The following is a 19,546-nucleotide window of genomic DNA, read 5'->3' on the forward strand; positions in this document are numbered from 1 at the left end:
TATGAAAAAATCTGTCATGAGTATTAAGCTGACTTTATTAAATCTATGAAGAAATTCTGCAGATGCAATGGCTGTGTAATCTATAAAGCATTCTCACTTTCTAAACTGGGTGAATTATAGTGTAAACTTTGTGTATATCTCTGGGTTCTTTTTTTATAATAATGTGCTTGAATGAGTATTAAATTTGACAATTATTTCATGTTCCATTTATTGAGAACAATGCGCTCTCTATATGCAGTCTGAATATTATGCAGCTATATAGTACGTATTGTACTTATATGTGAGTAATCTAAAAATATTCTATTACCCTTCGAGTTAAACGTCGTTTCACGAGAAGGGGATATCTTCGTGTGCATTACCACAGCTGAACTTACCTATATGAATGTAATTAAAAATGCTAAAATTCAAGTTATAAATCAATACACTATGTAGGTATGATTGTATCGGCTGATAACGAAAGCATTGTTGTCGAAAAAGCCTATGGAGTTAAAAGTTAAACTTCATTATTTTTAAATATGTCACATACTAAACAGTGTTTGTATTAATTATTAATATTTTGTATTTCATGAAGAGGCTTTATACGGCTAATACTTATATTAATAGCGGTTTAAAGCAATAATATTTCTATAAAATAAACAAAGTTTAATCTAAATATTAACTTTCTACCCTACAAAATTGGTTATGACACATTGTAATAGACATTAGAGCCTGTGGAAAAATAATTGTATAACATGGGTAAAAATTTAAAACCTCTCACTTTCAATAAGACAAGCTATTTTCTTTAAATGATTATTTTACAACTAAATATGTACGTACTTCATGTATTAACTAAGGTCAATTATTGTATGTAAATTTTATTCACAGAAAGTTAAGTAATATACTGTAATTAAATTATTGACGCAACAATTATTTATTTGAAATTCAAAAGCTGCCAATTGAAACGTTAAAATGTTGCTCTATCCATATATGTTCATCAAGAACGTAACATAACTGTGTAATAATAACCGATGTCGTAAAGGAGTGTACACGACAATTGACCTTCCACGCCCATTAGACAGGTTCGAAGAGCAGGCTCGGTTCACGAGGAAAGAATGAATGAACGCGCAGTAAGCGTAGGGTACAAAGGTCAATAAGACATATGACCTGTAACTACGTGTCGTTGTGTGGGAGGGAGAGGGGGGAGTCAGTGACAGTAAGCTCAGTGCGTGCTCGGCCGTCACGAGTGTTGTACTGTGTCCGTGTCGCGCCGCTACGTCACGGGTTATATTTAGTGTCCTTTTACATCATACGTCTGCTTTGCACACTAGGTCAAGTAATGTCACCATTTCCTTACGTAAGTGTTTACTACTGTAACATATTGTAAGTTTTATTAATAGTTTTGAAACTAGCCTTTCGCTAGTGAAATAGTCTTGAAATCATAATCTTGCAATTGTTGTTTTAGTAGTTTTATGAAGCCAAATAAAATATATTAAAAGTATACATACACTATAAATAAACAAAAAAGTGTTAAGTAATCACTCACAACTTGTATTGTTCAGTATAAACACGTTTGTTTGTAAAGCTTCAATCGCTAATATTTTTCAACGTGAGTGTACAATATTTATTTTAACAGTTGTTTGTCTTATCTTTAAACGCTTGCTTATCTTCCAGGTTGTTGATAAAGTGAAATAGGACCTAACCTAAACATGGCTGCTTTTTTATTGTTAATATTACCCTGTTTGTTTTTATGAGAATCATTATCAGACTGGATGTAAAATATAGTTTTTATTTTTGCATTGATATCATTGTAAGCATATTGGTTTTATTCCGTTAATACATGGAGTATTTAATTTGCTAACTTTTCAATGTTTAAAACCATACCTTATAAAGAGTACCTTCATTATCTAAGAATGAATGTTTTTATATAACTAAAATCTTTTCATGATACGTAAAGGAAAACCTTACCTGATACACATTGTTCCTCTTTAAAAGATCATTTAAGATTTTTGCTTGGAATAAGGTTAAATATAGATTAAAGGGATGGGCTACAGAACGTTTTATCTTTAGAGCGGATTGTTCTACAATCAAACTAATCTTTTGCCATCAAAACAGTTTAGCTTTTCATTACTGTATAAAGTCAATTATTTATAAGTGTATTACACTTTATTATTGCTCCTTGTTGTAACTATTACTAATCAATGTTTAATAATGTTCAGAGGGATAAAAGATTTCTTTATGTGCCTTCTGAGCCACTTTCATTTATAACTGCAAACATAGGTTGTAAATCAATGTGTTTACGCTACGGCACCATGTAGATACTTGAAATGGATAGAGTACAAACATTTTTAGTTTTAATTATTTAAAAATACAATTGCAATATTGTATGAAGATCTACGGGTTGGAAGAAGAAATCTTGTTTAAAAATATTGTTTTGCGTTTTAGGCGTAGTTAAATTTAGAAATGTAAAAGTAATTCGCAGCTTGCTATAAATGTTTGGCTGTGGTGTTATTTAAAGAATAATTAATCTGTTTAGGTGCTACACATGTATTGATATTTTTAAGTGGATTTAGACTTACATATTGTTCTTCAGAATAACAGCAGTAACACACTTCTAGAAAGTATAGTCCATTTAAGTGTACTGCAATAAACTTTTATATTTTATTACTTAGGAATTCATTTCTAATATGTTTCTGTGATAACCAACGAATCCATTCTTGAAATATATATAAGATTGATTTTTCGTGAATTTTATTGCTTGGAAGGCTTAGAAAATATAGTAATAATTGACGTCTTTTATCGTATATCTATTCCTATGAAATTTTTTCACCCTTTCTTCACACATTATGTATATTCTAAATCTATTACGGATAGAAATACATGTAATACATTTTATAACTAAAAACTAGATTAATTAAAAAACTATTATGTATAACATTTGATTTACAATTTAACGAAGCAAATTACACATGCTAAAGATTATCTAAAGTAATACTACAAATTACAATCTATGAATTTATAATTTTATAATCTATATAATACATTATATACAATAAATATAGATCATGTTCTACAGGTCTGTATGTTTTACATTAGACGATTGCCTCTCTGCAAGAATAAGCCTGGATTCGGAAATACACATTCACGCACCTATGCACATACCTCACGCGTACACACTCGCACACACACTCGCACGGTCCAAATGTTTATTCATGCACATCTTAAAAAAAACGCAAACACGAACCCTACACACATGAACATTTACGCAAGCACTAAACTATATTTTACCATCAATTCATACTTGAAATAATTTGTGCCCTTTCTTTAATTATGTATATTTATATTAGTCTAGCAGTGATTACTTTTGTACTAACATAATTGAAAACGTAAGCACCTTGTTATATATAAATTATTTCTCTTTTAATATCATTTTCACTCCAATTGGATAGTTAAACGACTAATCAAAACCATAAAAGTCTAATAAATATTCTATTATGTATACAAATGCGTATTATAATTTACGAGATATAAACACCATATTTTTTTTAAATTTTAAAATCCTAACCTGTTTAACTACCTATATATGCAATGTAACATTATATTCTATATTTTTTATAAGTTATACTAAGACTGTATTGGAAAATTATTTATATTAATGTAAGATATTCAAATACTAAAAATACCATATTTACCATAATACTTAAGTAATAGACATTAGTTTTTTATGTGATTCTTATCAATATTTGATTATTACTGGCAAGGATATGAATAATTTATTTATGTCTGTAATAATTTATAGTGTAAATCTTTCATGCCATAATTAATATGATTATTGAAGTGAAAACTAAAGTTAATATCTCAACACTGCACGAATTAATGCCTCGGTGCTGAAATCTTAAGTCTGACTAATTATTTGTAGCTACTATTCCACCACATCTGTTTTCATTACAGTTGGCTGTCATATTAAAGCCGTCTTGAGGCTTCTACCTTAGTTCGTAATTACGCTTCAACCAATATAATTATATCAGACTGGACAGTAAACCTATTAGTAATCACCATGAGAAACTATTCCAAAATTATCTATATACTAATAAAAGAGGCATATTTGCATTTATTAAATGTTGGCGTTTTCGTCCTTAAAGAAAAACACAATTTTTTTATTCCGTGTCATAATTGCTTTAAAAAAAAATAAATAGCATAAGATTATTGTTAGCACAAGACGATGATTTACAAACATAATCGTAGTATTAAAAATATCCTAACAACAATATATATTCTGAAATAACTTATCGTCAACCCTGAGAATAACAATAAATATATTTAAAATAAGTGAAAATTAAAAAAGTTATATAAACAATGAATTTCTGTGTAAAATTTAATACCAATTAAACCATTTAGTTGTCCTGAACACAATACAAATTTACTATTGTTTATTATTATATAGGCCTTATTAATATATGGATAATTATAATTGTGGATTATTAATATATGTCTGCTATATTATGCCTGTAGGCAATAAAAAAATCTTCATCGTATACACTGTCATCATTTACGTCAGTTAATTATTGCAAGATATTGAATATATTTCTTTAAATAATTTATTTCCTGCATTCACTTACTGTATCTTGGACATATTTTTTTAATGTTGCTAATGTGTGAAAATTATAAATTAAAGTGTTTTAGACGTAAATAAATTAATGGAGAATAATAGGACATGTTACACTTAGAGTAATTGTATGATATAATTGTAACGGGTAGAAATCCTCTTATGTATTAATTTATAGCAGACCTATGTATGCTATTAAATATTTTATTAAGAGTGTGGCAATATAAAATTAATTTATGTCGTGTGAATATATTTCTATATTAGGTTACGCCAGCACTGATAGTTTTGGCAATTATAATTAGTCGTGTAGGAGATAATAACTCTACAAAACTTACAGTTGCCTTATGATATCAAAAGAGCTATGCTCTTAAAAATTCTGAAAGCAAATACTCTGTATATTTGATTTTCACCAAGTATTAAGTATATAATATTGATAAGGAGCCTGTATAATTTGTTTGCTAAATTATAAAAACCACCGGCTCAAATAATTTATAATCTATAGAGTGCGTTTGGCTAATTGAAGTAATGATGAACTTTGTTATTCCCTAAGTGTTTTGTGAAGTATTCGGTAAATTTCGTAGAAATATTCCAAATCCAAGGATTATGAAACATTAATGTCAGTTATTAGGCATCAGCTGTTTTGCATCAGCTATACAAAATTTACAACACAGCAACTATTTCGCAAGACCATAGTTTTGGCAATTCCAACTGTACTTCTATGAAATCCTTCAACGCTCTTGTAAGTATGGCGTACTTTAAATGTACGCTTGCACATGTAAAAACAACTGATGGTACTCACTCACACAGTTTGTTGCAAGTGTAGTTAAAGTGGTCGTGCTCACGTATGCGTTGACGGATGTACTTTAAAATGACCCTAGGAGTTCTAATAAATATTTTCAATAATGTTGTATATTTTTAATTTGTTTAATCTGATTTAAAACAGCTGATAGTTCTCAATTGGTAATACTGATTTTCCTCCCGGCTTGTGCACGCATAACTTTAAGTGATCGAGCTTGCTAATAAATATCCGCCGGATATGGTTGAACAAAGTACCATTGATTAGAATCGTAATAAAAATTTCAAAATTATTTGTATTATAAACATGTTTTATAACTATACTGATAGTTTCGCTATTTGACTTCTAAAATGCGCTTTTGTATGATTAAAACAAATCACATAACTTATTTAGCTATTATCATATTTGTTATAATCTACGTGCAAAGGTCTGGAATCTGTAGCTTCACTCCCTCTAAAGATATCATTTATTTATTAAATATAAAAATACCAATTTACAATAATGTGTGTTTTCAATGTTGTCTGTATACGGTAAGATTTTCATACTGTGGGCATACAAAATTTTAAGTGGTATACACATTGCAGGGATGATTGTGAACATGATAAATACTGTAGTCCGTAATAAATTCAAACTATACGTTAGATAATTTCATAAGCTAGTCTTCAAACCATTCATAAAACGTTTCAAAATGGTTGTCATTCGCCTTTGTGCCAAATTTGTATCGCAACATAGAACAAAATTTACACTTTTTTAAAAGTGTTAAGGAATTATTTCAAGCAACATGGTTACTTATTTCCGATAACTCTTAAGCTTTTCCAGTCATAGATGTATATAGTAGAACCACAAATCTAATAACATTACAAACATAATTTGGGATTAATCGTATGTCAAAACATTTAAATAGAAATTTATAGGCGTATAATACATTTCTTTCATGTATAGTTCGAATGTTATGGAAATTCTAAATGGTTAAAAATGTTACTATTCCATTAAATGCCAAAATTACATTATATAGGCCACATATGACGTATCATAATGTATTTTATACTGGTGAAATACAAGGCTTTATCGTTTGTTGGACCCAAAATTTGAAAGTTATCGTGTGTAATGAAGTCAGCCGGTCACGACCGGTTTCAGACTTCGCTGTGATACTGTACTGTTTATTGACCTTCTATTATCAGATACACAAACAAAGCGAAACAACAGGTAATTATGCCCAGACCGGTGTGGAATAGGTCACAATACCGTGACCATGACAAAGCGGTATTTCTCTTCGATTGTGTTTCTGGGTGTTGTGTTTGCGCAGTTCTTAGTAGTAGTTCCCGCACGTATTTAACTGTTGTAACTGTTGAGGTAAAAAAAACAAATTTGAAACTTGTATATACAAAAAACTTGGAACAGGTAAAAGCTTTGTTCCCTTTACGCTGTTATATTTTCATTGCAACATTTTAATTTGTATTGCTATTTTTACGCAACTGCTGCCTGCATCTTATTTACATGAATGACAGCAGCATATACATTTAACTCAAATTTGGAAAATAATTGGATGGTTCTTTTGGTGGTGTGAATCTATATCCTATTAAGTTGATGTGTATTTAATTTTTGTAATATACAAAAATAGCTAACACATGAGGTTACTTATGTCTGAAAATATATATTCCTTTTGTTTACCTATATGGTACAATTTCACATCTACGTTGTGCCATATATATCAGTGTAAATACATTTGATAGTGTAATGTGGCTTGTGTCCATATATAAACATATTAAGAACATATTTGCATTCTTAGCGAAAGTATTTTTGTAGTTTTAAGCAGTCATTGTCATGTTGACAAATAATTCCTTCTGTAGGTGGACTTATTCCTCTTGGAAATATAGGATTTTGATTTTACTAAGCTGTGTTTAGATTTATAATATTGTTATACGAAGTAATATATTAACTAATAATATAAGAAATTGAGCACTCTACCTATTAATAAAAGATTAACTACTAATCATTTAGTTAGAAGTATAAAAAACAGGTTGTTTCCATTCGTAAAAGAAGAGATATTTTACATAACTAATGTAAAAAAGCTTTACTGGTAATGCTTTAGCGAATTCTAATAGTAACTAGAAACTATATACGTACAAAACTTTTGTACCTGGTAGATTTTAACGTTTATTTTTATTGAATTACAACAAATTATATTATTAAAAAAATACGAGGTTAGGAGTAATATTATTTTTAAAAGGAATAATATTTTTCTTTGAACAGACAGTGTTTTCAGAGACTTGTTTCCCAGTAACGGGATTTTGGTTCCATGTGAATTACGGGCACTTACGCTGTTACTGCCCAATCAACTACTTGGTGGAAGAAAAACTAGATAGTCTACCAAGAAATTTATCTGCTTTTAAAACCGACAACAATAATTTTAATACTATCTGGGTTTGCAACAGTCTCCTACTTTTCAACCACATAAGTGAATAAAATATACCAGGTCTTAAATGTGATAGTCTCTAATCTTGTAGATTATAAAAAAAGGAAATATAATATACATAAAATAGAAAAAAAAACTATCCGACTGGATTCAAAACTCAATTAATCTTTGACAGAGTGGGTAAATTTTAGTCCATAAAACGTACTGTCATACGTTTCGTAATTATGACGATGGAAAATTTCCAAAATTCTATTATATTTTCAGATTAATTTGTTTACATTCATATGTAACGTAACGGAATAAGTAATCATTTATTTCAATACTATAAAAAACTTTTTCTATAAGCATACAGACATTACTTTGAAGTGTATTCTTCATTAAGACTACTATAACAGTCACACAAAATTAGCAGGAATATGCAATGAAACTTTAAAACCATTTGTTGCTTTTATTTTACTTTTAATGCGGTATATTATAGCTGACGACAAGTAAGTATTTAATATTTAAAATTAATCAATAACCAATGTAATAACAAACAGCATTCTCAATGTAGCTTAATTTTACATATGCCTTTGTTATATAACATCAAAATGTTTGGCATATTCGCTCACAAATAAAATAAATAATAATAACTTCCTATTTCGTTTAGAATTCATTAGTTCATCAAGAGAAAAAAGGTTGTTAAGGATTATTAATTATTGGTGAGCAAACAATTCAGTAAAAGTCAGGTGCTCAATGGTGGTTTGTTATCTGCCTTTGTTATGTTTTGTGCTGAAAAATTTAATTGTTCCACTCTGACACGTAAACACAGGTGGCCTTTGTTGATTTATTAAAACAATATCCTGATTTAATGTTGGAGTTTACTCTTGTCATCTCGTGATGGTGGTTCCTGACTATTAATATTGAGTTACCTATCAAAAGCCTAGATGATTCAAAATGAATTGGAGTAAATTAAGGATTATGTATTATTCTGTGGGGATATGACACCTTTCCTTAATAAGCTATGAATCTATATAGGAATTTGGGCCTCAAAAGCAATGTCTAGTTAGTAATAAAATGTTGTTCTTGTTTATAAATGTTTCACAAGATTTATTTTTTTCAGCCTATAATATAAGTCATTTTATTCTGTTTTATTTTCCCATCACTAGGAACTAATAAGAGATTTGAATACAAACCCGCCATGAAACTTGAGAAATATGAGTTTCAGTAAAGTTTCGTCAGAAACAACAAAGTTTAACGGTTGTATTTCTGCTATCCAACTGAGTATTATGACCGTTGCACAAGAAAAGGTTTTAAGTTTTTTGCGTACAACAGTGTAAAAATGTTTAGTCAGACCTTTTGAGTTATAAAATTGCATTGATTACGAGTAAACTACATATAATATTCTAGACTAGATTTTTTCCTTTAAGGGATTTTTGCTCATAATTAAAATATATTAATAATTTCCTAAAATAAGCTTTCCTAACAAGTATTTTGCTTCCAGTACGTAAGTGCAATTAATTTAATAATTGTTTTAAACATTTAAACTTTATCAGGGGTGTATAACATTTATATGTGAACATAACCGCCGACTGCACGTTAGAATATCTAACTGACAACAGTATGCAGTAGTACCAATTACTTCATTATCTTACAGTATTCTAAGCTTGTGACCGCGTAAATTTTTAATTCTAACGAAACAGCAAAAAATATTTAAAATTATGAGTGCCAGAATAGTTCAATATTAAATATTGTGCGTTTGTGTGTTTTGAAATAAATTCTGAAAGTCTCGGTTCCTCTACTAATTGTTCATTAAAATGCAGTCAAAGTGGAATGAGTAATGGTCAGGTAGTATGAAATGTACATATATATACTGTATATATATATAGAATTTGTTTTAAGTGGGTTTTGTTCCTGTTTTAATAGGTAATTTGTTAAACATTTTCTACACGTTTAAGACATTACAGTCTGTTCCTGAATTTGGTTATTTATTGCCGTAAGCACCAACTTCAAATAAAGTTAATGCGTACTTAGTGCTGGGTATGCCTTCTTGAGAAAAGCAATGCGTAAGTGTAATGTACTATTTTTTTCCACTACTAACTCGTACTATACACAAGTCACGTTTCGTCAATGTTAATATTGTATTTTATATATTTCTTTTAAATAATTAATGTAAAATTTGTTTCAGGAGATCTAATTTTCGGGGTCTGAAAGGGATACAACGTCAAATATAAGTAAGTTGTTTCACCTTTATTATTGCAACTGTGACTGAATATTGCTCGTAGCTGTCTGATTCCCGTAGCATTATTAGATAATCCAGATGAAACGAATAATAACGAATCAATACGTTATGGAGTTAATTCTGTTGTATATTCACCTTATACTATTTGCATGCATCAAACGTAAATTAATTTATTTTAATTATCGACTGCTTTAAAATATGTTTCTCAGAATTTTATTTTGTGGATCTAATTTACATTTCTGGGAAGGATTTACTTGCTGGCTAATTTATTAATTATATACAAAATATTTATTTTTCCGAGAAAATTTAAATATAACCAGAATACAAAGGCTTATTAATATTATTACATGTTATGAAATATTTATGTTTATATTTGAACAATAATAACGATTTTAAAAGGCCTAATATCTCGTAATTCTTGGAATACAAAATTAAATTACCTAAGCTAATATGAGTTATTAAATCCGTGTTTGTGACGTAATATCAACAATATGTCACTCCCACTAAACGGTGCAAGACAGCAACTTTATTACCAAAACGCTGTTTAGTGTAAACAGATTTTATCTTGAACTCTGAACTCATTCAAAGAACTATTTCATCATGCTTCTTGCTATATTCTGGTTGTATAGTCTGTAGCTCGCCTTCGCCTCTGGTGTTAGCAAATTCGGGGATAGGAGGAATTAGGCATTAGTTGAATTCAAAGATGAGGTATCTAAGGGTTTAAAAGAGACCGTATTTTGTTTAATTTTCGTAATTTAACCAAAGCTATGATTGTGAGGGAGTTTTTTTTAGCTTACCGTTGGTAAAACGACTATAAGTGACCGCACCTTTTTTGTAAGCGATTTAGCACTATTAAAGATTCTGTATTTGGATTTCACAGTGACTGGGAGGTGGGGGATAGAAATTACTGTTTTTTTTTTCAAAGAAAAGAGGTTTCTTTCTTGGAGGGATTTGTGTCTATCAAGAATAAGTAGGTCAGTATCATAAGTATCTTGAATGTGGCAATTCAACCCCCTAAATAACTTTGACCATGGACAATTGATAGGACAATATAGAAAGGTTTTTTTTTTTTTGCATCCAACCAAAGTTTTGATTTTAGGGCATTTTATGTTTAAAATTATGCAGTTATTAAATATACTCTTCCCTTATACGAATATATTTATATATATATATATATATAATATATATATATATATATATATATAATGCTACTGGACCTTTTCTATAGATCGCGCAATTTCATAATTTTCAAGAAATGTGTTTTTGAGCTGCTATTAATTGTTAGACCGTTAAGGGGATGTTATACTTTCCTTGCGAATTTCGTCAAATAATTCATAAAAACCTGTTTTGGTATGGTTGTTTGAAGGGAATTTTCACTATACTATTCAGAAGGTTGGTAAACCTAACTAATATTTAACTAACTGCACATAGTGTTGGAGTCGTTAGTTTAGTGGGACTAAGAAATTATATTATTTAAATAAATTAATGCTAGACATTTTTGTAACTGATTAGCACAATATCATGGTAATTTAAAATTTTATCACATTTTGTAATCTTATGCACAATAAAAATCGTTATTAATTAAATATAATAAAACATCTAAAACATTTTTATAACGCAACTTATACTATAGCTATAATAATATAATAAATAACGTAACTTTGTATAAACATAATAGGAATATAAACTCCCTCTTCTCCGCATCAAGTATGTCCTACAATTTCAATACTTCCACATTGTTCTCCACGTATGAACTTAGCGATAAAGAGTAATTCTCTTAGCCTACTGAGTAATAGGCACAAAAAACGCTCAGCCATATACCATTGTCGGGCATTCCTCATCATAGAAGTTATTCTGGTCTACGAAAAATTAAAAGGTTTCGCAATACTCCAGGTGTACGGACGAAATCCGTATTGAGGTATTTGGCTACATGATTCGTTCATAATTTAGATTATAGCGAGAATTTCCTATTTCTGATCGAACAATAACAGTGTGCTGAAGTCTAATATTACCAAAGACCTTTGCACCAGTACGTTACATTTTACTTTTACTCCGTGAACAGAAGTATCGCTTAGTAAAATCTCAAATGAGAGTACACGGTTTGTTTCAAATATATTTATTGAGCAATTATCTCGTTCTCATCATAGTTACTCGTAAGACCAATATAAAATTATTCGCTAACACTCAGCTAAATCAAATGAAGTGATATGTACTATCAATGACCTCAGTGTTCCTTATATACAAAAGAAGCTTCATGCAAAATTTCAAGTCTACAGGTCATTTCATTTTAGTAACATCGTGTGGACATACAGACAGGCATACATAAATTAAATTGTTTCAATCTTTCGAACAACAGATTACAGATATTTTTAGAATAGATGAAAAACAAACGGAAAAAGAGATATTTCTGAGCAATTATTTATCCAACTTCAAATTCTTTCATATTTTAGTATGATGATTGTACAATCCTAAGAAAGTACGAGACATTTTTCGAAATCTGCCGTTGACATTTCCGATCTCAAAAGTACCAAACACGGTATTTTAGGAAAATAAAGAATTTAATTTCATACTAAATAGCTGAAAAGTACGTTTTCTACAGGAGTACGTTTTAATTACCAACGAGGAGCATCTATGTTAGGGCCATTTATCCTACAAAACAGCCTCGATGAACATACGAGAGATTGTATTGATTACTGTAATTGCGTGTTTGCTGATAACATTATCTAGACCCGTCTATCACTCGACCGGACAAGTTCGCCTCGATTGGGGACCTCAAACCATCAGCTGTATGTTTACATTAGGACAATTAGGATCGAAAGCGCTATAGTTAAAAACTTACGTTAAGAGGATAATTGTCATTTCTTTCACTGTTTGCATAAAATAAAAATTTGTATATACAGTTATATAAAACAATAATAGCGATCATTTATTTGAATTTCTTTTGTATGAAAAAATAATAAAAATAAAGTTGAATATACATGTAAGAGAATGAGTGATTAAAATATCTAATTTGTTGTAGGTATTTTTTTGTTAACAATAATTATTATACTAGTACTACCCCATATTAGTATCAAATTATATGCTCATTGTAAATACTATGCGTAAAACTATGACCATGTAGCTACACTAGGCTCTTACAGGTTAATCTTACAATTCATTTTACAACATATTTGAGTCTATTTAAAAATAGAATCATATTCGGTAAAGTCAATAAAGACTATTACTTGCTTATTAATTTTGATGTTGAATCAATTAATTCGTTTAAAATAAATACAGATTTAAAGATAACATTTTTATAAAGGATAGGACTTCCTTCAGATTCACGTGAATAAACATGAAAACAACACATTTCCAGTAGTAATTGCTTCGTATTTGTGTAATCTAGTTGGACCAGACTTTGTTTCAGAGCAGTTGTCACTATGGATTTGTTCATAAAGCAAACACAAATATGGCACCAGAAGTATCTTAGACTAAAAAAATTACAATAGCCATAATTGCGTATTTTATTTATCAGGAAAACGAGCCAATTAAAAATTTATGTTTGAAATCTAAATAATTTAAACCAGAATTGCTCATCACGTCCAAAGACAAAAATAATATCCAGGAGCAATTCGCTTAACATGTTAAGTTTTGAAGCATGAAAACTGACAGGTACTGCTGAAAAGTAGTAAGACCTCAACAAAAGATGCCTCTAGAGAAGCTTATATTTTTCAATTTTGCCTGAAATAATTGGAATTATTTTTACTTTTTATAGTTGTTGGAAAGGATTCACAGTTTCACTCTAAGACTTCAGAGTGGCAAAACTTTTATAATTCATTTGAATTTTTAAATTGAACAGGATATTGAAATACTGTCTATTACCCATCTCAGATGTGTTTAGAATACAATTAAAATAGAATATGCCCATTGTGTCCCTGTAATATTCAGCAGAAAATTGTGTGCGAAGCCGCGGGTACTTCTATTATAATATATCTATAAAGTTTATCTCTACAGCCGTCACTTTATTTTACACTTGTTATTTGTTAACTTAGTGGCAGCCGGCACTGAGCCGATGATCTGTTTACTTTGATCTCCTCCAAACTGCAGTTTTGCCAATCTGCAGAGTAAAATTATTTTACCTTTATTATCTACAGCATATATAATCGAAGTCAAGACCGAATGGTGCTCATATATACCCATTTTGAGAAAACGTCGAACTAGTACACGAAATAATATTTTGTCTGTAGACTAAGAGATTACACGTTTATTTCAGAATTGTGTAGTGTTTTTACATTACCCACCTGCGCTTAGAGAGTATAAGAGATATAAATTATAAAGGACAGAAATAAGCGTGGTAAATTAATGATAGAATGAAGTCTAGCTAATCCGCCTTCCACACGCGATATAATTAATTAGTTGAACTATGTTACAATGCCAGTCTTCGATTTTTTATAATTTTGATTAATAATCCATTGACTTAGTTTGCTAATTAATTTTCAAATAAAATATGAATTGATCTATTCTTTAGTTATTCTGTAGTAAAGTGAAACAATATTTTGTATAAATATTTTACGTTTTATATACTATACTGGATGACCTCCTTCTAAATATTATCAATTCTTTAAAAATTGGAAAAGATAGTCACGTAAAGTTCCTAATCACGTGTATTTAGTTTTACTATACATGTAAAACTTAAAAATATCATGAACTATAATATTTTTAACTATAATATCTTGTACAGTTTATATCTTGCATATAATAGCATCGAAAAATGTATTAAACGTGGAATAGTATGACATTTGGTAGCATACCATTGTAGATAAACTATTTCAGTTTTTTCTCATTAGTGTATGATCAACTGAATATTTCAATTTTTAATTGCTATGTTTACTAAATTTTTTTAAATAATACAGTTTGTTTAATGTAAGTAGTATATATTACATATAATACTAGTACGTAATATCTGAATAGTAATAAATTATACCTAAAAGTCTGCGCCTTTAGGTGATTAATCACCCAGGTTTCAAGCTCTCTTGCACCTTCCTACTCTAACCAAAGTTGAGAAACCAGAAAGCCAAAATAAATGCTAATCACAGTTTGGAACCTCGGGTGTCAGTAAAATATATGCCGTAGCATAAACATTAATTTACCGTGTACAGAGTTCTTTGAAATCCTCATCAATACTCTACATCAACATAACTTACTTCTGTTGTAGTTTGGGATACTAACCTCAGGCTCCTACGTTTTTGTACTCTAAATTGAAGGGCTAAGTTGATGAAGGAGGTATGTAACAAAAAACAAGTTTAGAAGATATGAGCTCTCAAAGATTTTACCTTACTAACTTTTTTTTTTTTGTATGAAATTATTCCATTTACTTTGATGTAAGTATACTACTATGGGTATTTTGGGTCTTTTCTATTAAAACTGTGTTAATCTGACTATATTTTAGTATTAAAAAATAATTTTTTTTGTACATACCTCGTTCTTCCATTAACAATGGAATTATTCTTAGATGTTTTCAAATGATGTTAGAGGTATTAAAATTGAAACTACTCATAAATTTAATACAACATTTTATTAAAAAATTACAAATTTTGTGTACAAAATCTTTGTTCTTAAGAGTTTTATTGCAATTCATTTAGAATTTGAATGTACCATCACCGGTGATGCTCAGGGATAAATTGGAGCTGTTCCCTCAGGTTTTCAAGTTTGGCTTCCCTTGATCGAGCCTGTTTTTCTTTGCAGCCTACGAATAGAAACTTCTTCTTCCAGTTAGGCACACTTTTTCAAGGAATGAAAAATGTTTACTTTTTCTGAATGGAGTAAATTCATCATAACAAGTCTTGAACTGGTAATATCCGAAGACATCAACACGGAGCCACTTTATATGGTCTCTGAAATGTACTTACTTGGCTGTTCCCCATATCTTTTTTTCTGTTGTATAGTTTCATATTGGTTCATCAAGGTATTAGTATCTCTAAAATTATATGTCATGTCAATGACTTTATTCTTCCTACTGGATTTTACAATAATTTCCCTGTACTCCTCAGGAGAGTATATGTTCTGATATTTTCTTAAATTTTTTCTCAATACGGCCGAAATCTCTGTCAGAATCTAGGTATGTATGACCTACCTCTGGGAATTTGTGATCAATTGTTTTAAATTGACGCTTGTGTACTAGATATTGGTAAAGACAAATTAAGAGGAAATTCTTGTTTGGACCTGAACAAGAGTATGACCATATAACCAGGTGGTCTTTGTTTCTTAGAGGACTCTTCGACTTCCAGAGCTTGTTAGTAGACAGCTTAGTATCTCACTGCTGCCTCTTGATGCTTCGTCTTCTGTCCATGTACAGAAGAGGGCTTTGTCAACCTCTTTTGTTACTATATGTAGGCCAAAGTTGTACAGCCACATTTGTTGCAAATAAAACGCCTTAGATGTACTGAGTCGGGGGAAGCGGCATGGTCTCTTGCAAGGTAATGGTGAGAAATGCTATATTCTCCAAGTTTTTAGCCTTTTCTCTATCAGATCTCAATGCATCAAATGCAGCATGATAGTTAATAACATGCTCTTCATCTGCTGAATTAGCATCACAGGTACTACACGTATCACTCTTAGGGTGACCAAAAGAGAGATTGTATTATGTTTTAAACACTTTATGGTAAGTACATTGCTTAACGCGGAAAGCATCATCCAAGTCTTCTTCAGAGCACTGTTCAAGATAAAGTTTATGCATCTTTGAAACTGAAAGTAGTGGAGAGAACATATTTCTTATAGATGTTTGATGTTCGTGAATAATGTGATTCTTCAGCAGGGAACTTTTCAATATGCTGCTTAATGTATTCCTTAACTGTATCAGGTGTCTTGTTAGGTATTTTATTGTGCTGGCCTCTTCTGTCTGGATTGGGAGCACAGTTCCCGTCTTTAATGGACTTTTAAACAAGATCAATTTTCTTTTTGCTCACACAAAACAGGAAGCAAATGCATTTTTGCAAATAACAGTTTTGCTTACCTTCAAGAGTAATAACATATTTAAATGAAGCTGCTTTGTATTTATCTGCACCTTTTCTTTTCCTCTTAGTAGGAGTCATTTTTAGGCAATTGAACAATAATGCATTTTTGCATACTTGCAGTCTCATTTTTAATTACAGTTTTAGGCCCTAGGGCTAAATTCACTAACTCTCGCCCTCTAGAAGTCATATCACTATTATAATAATCATAAACAAATCATATAATGGAGCTTACATTACGAATAAACCAAAGATTCTTTCACTTGGGCACAAAATAACGATCAGCTGTTTTAGTGCATGAAGGAGGTATGTTACAGACTTGTTCAACATTGTAATGGAAGATGGAGGTATGTGCATATGAGTGTTTCATACCTCTTTCTTCCTTGGTAATGTTTCATCAGGTTTTTAATGGATGAAGGAGCTATGTTCCAAGACATAGAGGTACTACACTGGAAGAAGGAGGTATGTGAAACAAAAATTGTTTCATACCTCTTTCTTCCTTCAAGGCTTGTATTAATTTTGTAACATAAAATTCTTCTTCCATTATACTTCAGAGTTCAGTGTGTAACATACCTCCTTCATCAAGTGTTTATTTCCTTTGCAAAGCGTCTAGGAGCGCTAGTGTCAGTGCCATATGTTAGTTTAACACATAACACCTTCATCCATGATGAAAACTCAAATCTTTAAAAAATGTTACATACCTCCTTCTTCCACTTAGCTCTTCAATTATTATTTTAAATTACAAATTCAGTACTATTTAGAGTTTTTTTTTATAAAAACGTCACTCTATGTTTCTCCAACGAAGTAAAAGAAAGAAAAACATTTCAAGTGCTATGAAGTTTGTTTTTGACGATGTAAGGATTGTGAAGGAAACGGGATTTTTCCGGACATTTGCCATTATTCAGTGATACAAAAATCAGTAACACTACGTTTCGAGATCTGCAATGTGATCTCCTCTTCAGGTAACTAACCTAACCCATAGTTAAAAAATATGTTAATATAAATAAGAGTGGTGATTGGTCGGCGAATGCAGAGTTTAGTTTTTATAATTAGTCTTGTGTTTACTTTTTATTAAGTGTATTCTTTAGAATTAGTGAGGTTGATACACAACATGGTGGTTGTGATTCCTAACTTACACGTGTCACAACGCTCTGGTATGATTTGTTTATTTTAACCTAGGTTTGGAATTATTTGTTAGGTTAGTTATTTACCTGAAAGAGATCAGTTTTAAGGTATCTAAACGTAGTGTTACAGATTTTGTTGTAGCACTGAACGATGGACAATTTTCGGAGATTCCCGTTTCCTTCAATTTGTAGTAAAAATAGTTTTTTTCCAATAAGTACAGAAATTTTAATAGCTTTTAATTTTGTAGCATTATTTTATTGGTTATCTTCGATAGCCCATGTAGCATAATACCTATATTCAATCCACCATGCTGCAGTACCAAGCTAATCACTCGGAGCAGTTTGTAATAACTCATTCACGTAATGGCTATACCATTATAAGCGGTTCCCAACGTAGCAACGTCACAAAGTGCAGGATGACGTCACTCCACTGTGTTACAGTTGACTGCTGTAACTGCAGTGGTTGTGAAAGCCAGACATTGATTGCCAATGCTAACCTCCCCCTTCCACACCAGTTATTCTCTACGCACCAATATCAGCCAATCATCCCTAGGGATCAACTGGTTAGTATATCCTGAATTGGAACCAAACGAAGACCTAATCTCAATTCTCCGTTGGCTTCGTAATCAACTCGTATACGCGCACTGTAATATCTCAATCAGTTATACTGCTTCAGGATGTTTCACTTCTGCTGAATTTGTAGTGTAAAATGAGTTCAATGAACCTGTTCACAAGTGACAACTTAATTAAAATATTAATATTGGAATATACATACATTTTATAAGAGTTTCATTAAAAACTACCAAAACATATTTTTCCATTTATTTCTGCAAATTAATTGTTTTCGAGGTGTACATTATTTACGCTTAGAATTCATATTATGATTTCCTAAAATATATAATTTTTTGTTAAAATAACGCACACATATTAATCAAAACTTGCATCACCCCTCATAATATAAACAATATATTGATTTATCTATATACCGCTATACACGTTAAAACCCATATTTCATATTCCTACTCAAAAAATATTAAACAGAAATTTTTGAACTATTGAATATTTATATATGCACAAATTTGGATTAAATCTGAATATTGTACCTATATATTATAACGTATATTCGAATGTCCTAATAGACAGTACATAAATGTTCAGTAACATACATCTAAAACTAAGGTAAAAATACAAACAATCTCGTATTTTAATGGTAGCTATCAACATGTTAAATTATATAAAAAGTACGACAAAAATTATAATTTTTTGTAGGTTACACCTGTGACTGAAAAATACCTCATATCAAAGTGTTTGACAAAGGCCTACGTGGTTTTCTTATTACGTCATTAAAATATGCTCCAAATGTACTGTCGATGATAACAATAGAAAGAGATTTGTAAAATATAATTTAATACAAAGTT

The 19,546-nt window shown here is 30.3% G+C and overlaps 1 protein-coding gene across 1 annotated transcript in view; it reads left to right on the forward strand.

Moving 5' to 3' along the window:
• Positions 1–1,196: 1,196 nt before the first annotated feature.
• LOC124368138 overlaps positions 1,197–19,546 on the forward strand; it is a 78,288-nt gene continuing 59,938 nt past the window's right edge. The window contains exons 1-2 of the mRNA XM_046825414.1: positions 1,197–1,333; positions 9,962–10,007. The gene's annotated coding sequence lies outside the window, so the exon portion shown is untranslated. The remainder of the gene's footprint in view (positions 1,334–9,961; positions 10,008–19,546) is intronic.

This window comes from Homalodisca vitripennis, chromosome 8 (assembly GCF_021130785.1).
Source record: "Homalodisca vitripennis isolate AUS2020 chromosome 8, UT_GWSS_2.1, whole genome shotgun sequence".
Classification (NCBI taxonomy): domain Eukaryota; kingdom Metazoa; phylum Arthropoda; class Insecta; order Hemiptera; family Cicadellidae; genus Homalodisca; species Homalodisca vitripennis.